Genomic DNA, 7,146 nt, shown 5'->3' with positions numbered 1-7,146 from the left:
GTTATTGATGGGTTCTGTGTCTAGGATGATAAAATCTACAAGGTAGTAAAATCTATCAACTTGGACCAACACATCCTCAATTATCCCTCTTGGTACACGAACAGAGCGATCAACAAGTTGTAGTGTGGTTAGGGTGGGTTTTAATTCACCCAAACCTAACTGTTTGTATACCGAGTAGGGAATCAGATTGACGCTCGCTCCTAAGTCAAGAAGTGCATGATCAATTCGGTGGTCCCCGATTACACATGATATGGTTGGGCTACCAGGATCCTTGAATTTCTGTAACACGTCTTGCTTTAGGATGACACTCACTTTCTCGGTCAAGAAGATCTTCTTTTGAATACTATGCCGTCGTTTGGTCGTGCATAAGTCTTTCAGGAATTTGGCATATGAAGGTATCTGTTTTATGACATCAAGTAGTGAAATGTTGACTTTCACTTGTTTCAACACCTTTAGGATATCCTGAGAGTTAGAGAGAGGTTTTGGTACGACCAACCATTGGGGAAATGGTGCAACTGGCTTTTCTAGAAGTTTCGGTTCTAATTTTTGTGGGGCCTCACTAGATCCATTATTGTTGTCCTCTTCTGGTTCTTGAGGCTTTTCAGGCCTAACCGGAAGGGTTTTATCAATGATCTTCCCACTCCTAAGAGTGGTGATGGATTTAGCGTGCCCCATTTGATTTGAAGAGCTGGGATCACTTATCTCGTATTGTGGTTTAGGATTGGGGAGCGGTTGTGCAGGAAGCATCCCCTTTTTTATAACTGTCATACGTGAATCCATCTTTTGCATAAAGTCTCGCATTGCCTGGGTCAACTCTTGCATGGAATTTTGAACCGGTTCTTCTTGAGGTTTCCCCTGATTTGGATTTTGATTGAAGAAACCTTGAGGGGTAGCAGTTTGTCCATTTCTCCAACTAAAGTTTGGATGATTTTTCCAACTAGGATTGTACGTAGTAGAGGTTGGTCCATTGAAAGGTCTTTGATAATTATTTACGGCATTAGATTGTTTATCCAACACTTCTCGAAAGGCGGGTATTGTAGGACAATTTTCAGTTGTATGAATGTTGCAATCACGTATGCCGCAAACACTTTCAGTAACCTTATCCTTCTTTCCTTCCATGGCCTCAACTTTTCTTATGAGCGTAGTCACTTTATACTTGAGATCATCCTCTTCTTTCAAGAGATACAATCCACCCTTCTCCTTAGATTGAGTCGGCCTAGACGTGGTGTTCGATTTTGGGTAATAGTCCCATGATTGTGTTTTTTAGCAAGACTATCGAGGTAATCCCATACCTCGTCAACATTTTTATTAATGAATTCTCCATTACACATTGTCTCGACCATTTGGCGCATGGAAGATGTCAGTCCATCATAGAAAAAATTTGTAATGCGCCACGTTTCAAAGCCGTGTTGTGGCCATGAACTGACCAAATCCTTGAACCTTTTCCAACATTGGCAAAATATTTCATCTTCCTTTTGGGTGAAGTTCATGATTGCTTTTCTAAGGGTAATCATTTTATGATGTGGAAAAAATTTCATTATAAATTCCCTTTGCATATCATTCCATGCGCTAATAGATCTAGGATAGTGAATGTAACCACGTCTTAGCCTTCTCCTTTGAGGAAAAAGGAAAAAGTCTCAGCCTGACTGTGTCCTCAGACGCATTTTGAAAATATAAAGTGGCTATGATCTCAACAAACTCTTTCAAATGTAAATATGGTTCTTCAGATTCAAGCCCATGGAACTTAGGAAGGAGTTGGATAACCCCTGGCTTGATGTCCATATGTCCTGTATTTTCAGGAAAAATCCTGTATGAGGGCGTACTCACCCCCGCTGGTTGTAAATAATCTCGTAAAGTACGAGGTGAGGGTGCTTGATACACCTCATTCTCATCCTGAATGTCCTCCACCCTAGGTTGGGGTAGAAGAGGTTGATTTTCAGCCATCACTTCAATTAACTTAGGGGATTTCGAGTGGTGTTTAGTCTTGCGATGAATAATTAACCCCTCAACCAATCCTCCTTCAGTCAAGAGATGTCGAGTGTTGTCACGGGCCCACTTGAGCATGAAACACTCACAGCCCTTAATCAAATTCGAAACCTAATCCTAAGAAAGGAACAAAAAATCTAGAAAGAAAAAAGAGGGCTGGAAAGAAGTTACCAAATTGGAGTCCCTAAGTTAAAAACCTGCAAAAGAAAACAAAACAAGTCAGATTCTAAAAAGAAAGTCTAAAATTAGAAAATTCTTAAAAAGAAAGATAGAAGTAAACTAGTTTCTAAAAGAAGAAATTCCTAAAGGAAAGTGGAAATTTCTAAAATAAATTAGGAAAGTCCTAAACTTAGAAAGTACATTACTAAAAGAGATCTGAAAAATAGAAAGGAGAGAAAGAGCTTACCGAATTAGAAATTTCTATCTTAAAAGCCTACAAAATAGGAAAGTTAGTTTCTAAACATAAAGTCTACAAGTAGAAAATTTCTAAAAATAAATTTGGAAACAAAGTTAGATTCTAAAAGAGTTAGAATTAGAAAGTTACTAAAAATAAAAATAGAAAGTTAGTTTCTAAAAAAAAAGGAAAAATTTCTAAAACTAGAAAATAGAAAGTTACTTAAAAGAAGAATCTAAATCTAAAATTAGAAAAGTACAGAAAATAAGAGGAGAAGTTAGAAAGATGGTACCAAATGAGAAGTTCCTATGTTAAGATCCTGAAAAAGAAAACAAAAAAGATTAGTTTCTAAAAAGGAAAGAGTTAGAATTAGAAAGTTTCTAAAAATAAAATAAAGGAAAGATGAGTTAGTTTATAAAATTAGAAAGAATTTCTAAAAAGAGAAATAACTAACCTAGTTTCTAAAAACAAAAGCGGAAAGTTTCTAAACATAAACTATTTCCTAAAAATAGAAAAATACTAGAATTAGAAATTTCTAAAATTCAAACCCTAATTCTAAAAATAGAAAAAGTAGAGGAATTAGAAAGGGATTACCAATTTAGAAGTTTGTGTCAGGATCCTACAAAACAGGAAAACAGGTTAGTTTCAAAAATAGAAAATCTAAATCTAAAGTTAGAAAAATAATCCTAATCTTAAACTAATCCTAAAACTAGTTAATTTCAGAAAAACATAACCGTCAATCCCAGTCAATGGCGCCAAAAACTTGTTCACGCCCCAAGTATAGGGTTGTGATGTAGTAATAAACTCGGTGAGACCGAGGTCGAATCCCAAGGGACTGAAACCTGTACGTTATCTGAAACTAGGTAGAAATAGAAATAGCCTAAGATGAAATCAAAATCAAATATAAATTGATGAATAATGGTGAAATACTAATCTAAATCTTAAAGAATCCAGAGGAAGGAAAACTAGGGATTCAGAGGATCCACTTGTAGAGATTAGGGAGATCTTATGCCTGCATCAAGAATCATGAAAATCAAACTAAACTTACTTGATCTAGTCTTCACGAGATGAAAAGTATATGAATTAGAATGGATTCCATCATCAAACCATGCCCAGGAGACAAAGCAAACAACAAAATTAAACTAATTACTAACCAATCAACAATGCATAAAAGTTAGGAAGGATACCGTCATCAACCATGCCCATGAGACGATGGTGAATAACAGGGCTTCCTGATGTCATAAACATCAAAAGGAGGAAGAAATACTCAAAGCCATCGCAGATCTATTGTAATTTCAGTCACAACAAACCATTAAATAAAACTGAAAGTATTCCTTTTAATTGAACTAAAATCAACATCAGTCAGTCTAGCATAAATCAAAGGCATAGAGTCAGTCCCATCACGCCACAAGCTTCACCTCTTAGCCCTAGCTAAGAGGTTTAGCCTAACATAATCAGACTAAATCTCAACATAATTCATAGGAAAAAGAAGAAAAAATAAAGAAAATATATATAAAAATTCCCAACACTTCTCTCTCCGCCTCTCTTTCTCTATCTGACGTCCCCTGTTCAAGCACACACTCTTCTCCACATTTTGGAGCTCTTTTTATAGCTGCTGGAGTGGTAGAAATCGGATTTGGGAAGCTATCGCACATGCAGCGAAAGCCTTTTCGCAGCCAAGTTTGGGGCTTCATAACTCTCGCGTTCCTTGCATTATTTCTATAAAATCAACGTCTCTTGGAAGTATTTTAGCTGGCCTACACGATGGATGGTTCAGATCTGCCATATGATCAAAGATGGAGGGCCACAATTGCCTGAAAAATCAGATTTCACGGACGTGCATAGCCTTTCGCACGTCCGGTGTTGACGTGATCGGTGGGCTCCATAGAGGTGTTTTCGAGGAAATCCACCCCGTCCATTTGATTGCCCTCGAAATTTCGGTCAGAAACGGATGGTTTTTAATGTCTATTGACTCAAAATCAGAGACGAAATCATTTAAAAATTAATTTGAACGTTGCAGGGCAGTCCACTTATGGCCTCTGTATCGCACACGTGTGCTTGCATGGGTACAAAAATTCAGCATAGGTTTGAAGTATTCATGGCCCTCTACAAGATGGACGGTTTAGATTATCCGTATGCTCACTCTGTGGGGCCCACTAGCGTCCATAAAACAGACGCCGTCTGTCCATTACAGGGCGCCAAAACGGCAATTGCCGTTTTGGGAAGAAGACGCGGGTCAGCGCCTGCTGACTCGCGTTAGTCAGTTCGGTGCACAGCGGCACGTGTATACTTTATGTACACACGCTGTACATACGGGGCCCACTGTAATGTCTTTACAAAATCCAATCCATTCATTCAATGAATCTCCCTATTTAAGGCGTTGAGACCAGATTTGAGGCAGCTCCAGATATCAGGTGGGTCCAGAATCAACGGTTTATGGGCTGATCTGTCAGTTGGGGCACTTTCATAGTGATCCGAGGGCTGAAATCTGATATGTACGATTAATTTATGGCCCTCAGGCCATGTATGAAGTTTTGAGCCAATCAGATAGCAAGAACTATGTGATCTTGCATTCTTCACCAATTTCGGGCCCCTTTAACGTGAATGGCTTGATTTCCTCGGATCCCTGGCATGTAAATTCTTCAGTCTTGGTTTTCTGGAGTGCCTCCCTTTCTCTGGTGACTTCGGAGTGTTAAATCCACACTTTTAGTGCTATTTTTCAGTCCACGCTCCTAATTACATCCTGCAATAAAAACACAATTAAAATATGACATTAAACATTATCATGTACATAAAATCAGGCAATAACTGGGGTCTGATATGTAATATTTGACCCTCAACAACTGTAGTGTCCGATGTGTCTAAGGCAAACATCAATCAGGGGAATCAGGAAGCGGCAAGCAAGGAATACACCAATCGGGGTGACCAAGGCAACGACTACACTTTTGCGGACCCAGGGGCGGTGAATAGGAAGAAGCAGGAGCTGAAATTAGGGTTGGTAGGGCGGACGACCAGGTATATCTCGACCCTCCACCTAATTCAAACAATCAAAGCATCTAAATTTGTCTCCTCTTGCATTGATGTGATTCGTCTGTCCAAGTTTACTTTCCTCATCAAATTGAAGTTAGCCATAGAACTGGAGCTCTTCTCAGCTGACAAGGATCTCCAGAAGAGGATGGGCCTCGTTGCCATTACCCCATGGACGCCGGAAGAAGAGGAAGTTGGTGGAGGAACGTGGGTCCGACTGTTTGGAATTCCAACCCACGCTTGGTTTGAATCGGTCTTGCTGGATATGGGAAACTATTTCGGTAAGGTGCTGATGATCGATTCTATAAGCAGGTTCAGATTATTTCATGATTTCGCCAGAATCAAGATCCAACTCCAGCCTGGTGTGTACCTACAGAGAGTCCTGCGATTGGTAGTTGATGGGCGTCAGTACCCTGTTCATGTAATGCTGGAAACAGAAAGGATATCAGACCTCAGAGGAAATGCCCATCAAACAGCCACCCCACAACAGAGGTACTATAGCAGCACAAGGGAGTGGGTGGAGGATTGTTTCCAGACCACTAATCAGGCCGATAGAACTGTTACCAGGGGTCCCCATTGTGGTGATCCTGAGGACTCCATAAACCGTTCTTTAGTTGTTTGTGGAAATGCGGCTATGGCTACAACTTTAACTGAGCATATTCCTCTCCTCACAGATGGGCAGGAAGTGTTGACAACTTCCTCTTCAGCTTCGGATATGAGAGATCTCAACTTGGTAAATCATACTCCAAATCTAGTATCTCTATATCAGGCAGTAACGGTCTATCACGGCTTCGCAGCAAGGGAGGTTGACTCCCAGTTGGAAATGCACCACGAATATGGCAAATCCACAAGACAGCAAAATCCATTTCAGGGAATGTTCAATCACAGAATGTCATCCCTGGCAAGTGAAGCTACTCAAAGGCGCAGCAAATCCCTGAGATGTATCCACTAAAAGACTGTGTTTGGAAAACCCCGTTCCAAATTGGTGGGGAATCCTCCTTTCACCTGTTTGCAGAGAGCCTCTGATCCTGATTCAGGTTCTCAGACTGCATCCTCCTAATCAAATGATTATCCTTCCCCTGCTACCCCTCGTATCTCACTTCCTGCTACAGTGGATCGCTCGCCCAGCAACAGAGGTCTAGTGGTGGATCTTTCTCCCTACTTCTCTCAATCAAGGGATGACCAGGAGGAAATCAGAATAGCTTAAGAGTTGCGGACAGACAGTTTTAGAAGGCCGAACTCACCCCATGACTATCAACAATTGGAATAAGAAGTGGATGAGGCTGCTCACCTAGTAGACAGCCAGCTGCTATCCACCCCATGTAATAGCACCAACCAGAAGAACTTGTCTTGAAAGAGAGGAGCCAGGAGGGCCCCCAAAAATCCTCTGAGCACTGTATCCAAAGACGTTTGGTTATCTAGATTAAAAAGTTTACAGAGAAGGACTGAGACAAGCAAGGTTGACCATGACAGATAACATTCTCATATGGAACGCCCGTGGAGTTAGAAATGTGCCAACTATCAGGACTTTAAAGAGGCTCATTAAGAACCACAACCTTTGGATTGTGGCTATCCTTGAACCCATGATCAGGGATTCAAAGCAAATTGAGATTGACATTCGCCTTGGTTTCCATTACTCCTACTCCAATGTGGAGGTTGGGGGTAAGATATGGATTTTTTCTAAATTTTAGTCCCCAGTTTCTGGGGTTTCCTCGACAAATCAAATGATCTCCTTGACA

General features: G+C 40.4%; 1 non-coding gene across 1 annotated transcript; it reads left to right on the top strand.

Annotated features, from left to right (window-relative positions):
• The first annotated feature begins 1,401 nt into the window (after positions 1-1,401).
• LOC131222136 (small nucleolar RNA R71) lies at positions 1,402-1,508 on the top strand. Its single transcript, XR_009159843.1, has one exon. It is a non-coding gene; the product is annotated as a small nucleolar RNA R71 (small nucleolar RNA).
• Positions 1,509-7,146: the final 5,638 nt, after the last annotated feature.

This window comes from Magnolia sinica, chromosome 12 (assembly GCF_029962835.1).
Source record: "Magnolia sinica isolate HGM2019 chromosome 12, MsV1, whole genome shotgun sequence".
NCBI lineage: Eukaryota > Viridiplantae > Streptophyta > Magnoliopsida > Magnoliales > Magnoliaceae > Magnolia > Magnolia sinica.
The sequence above is the reverse complement of the archived record's forward strand: the minus strand, read 5'-3'. Positions and strand labels throughout refer to the sequence as shown.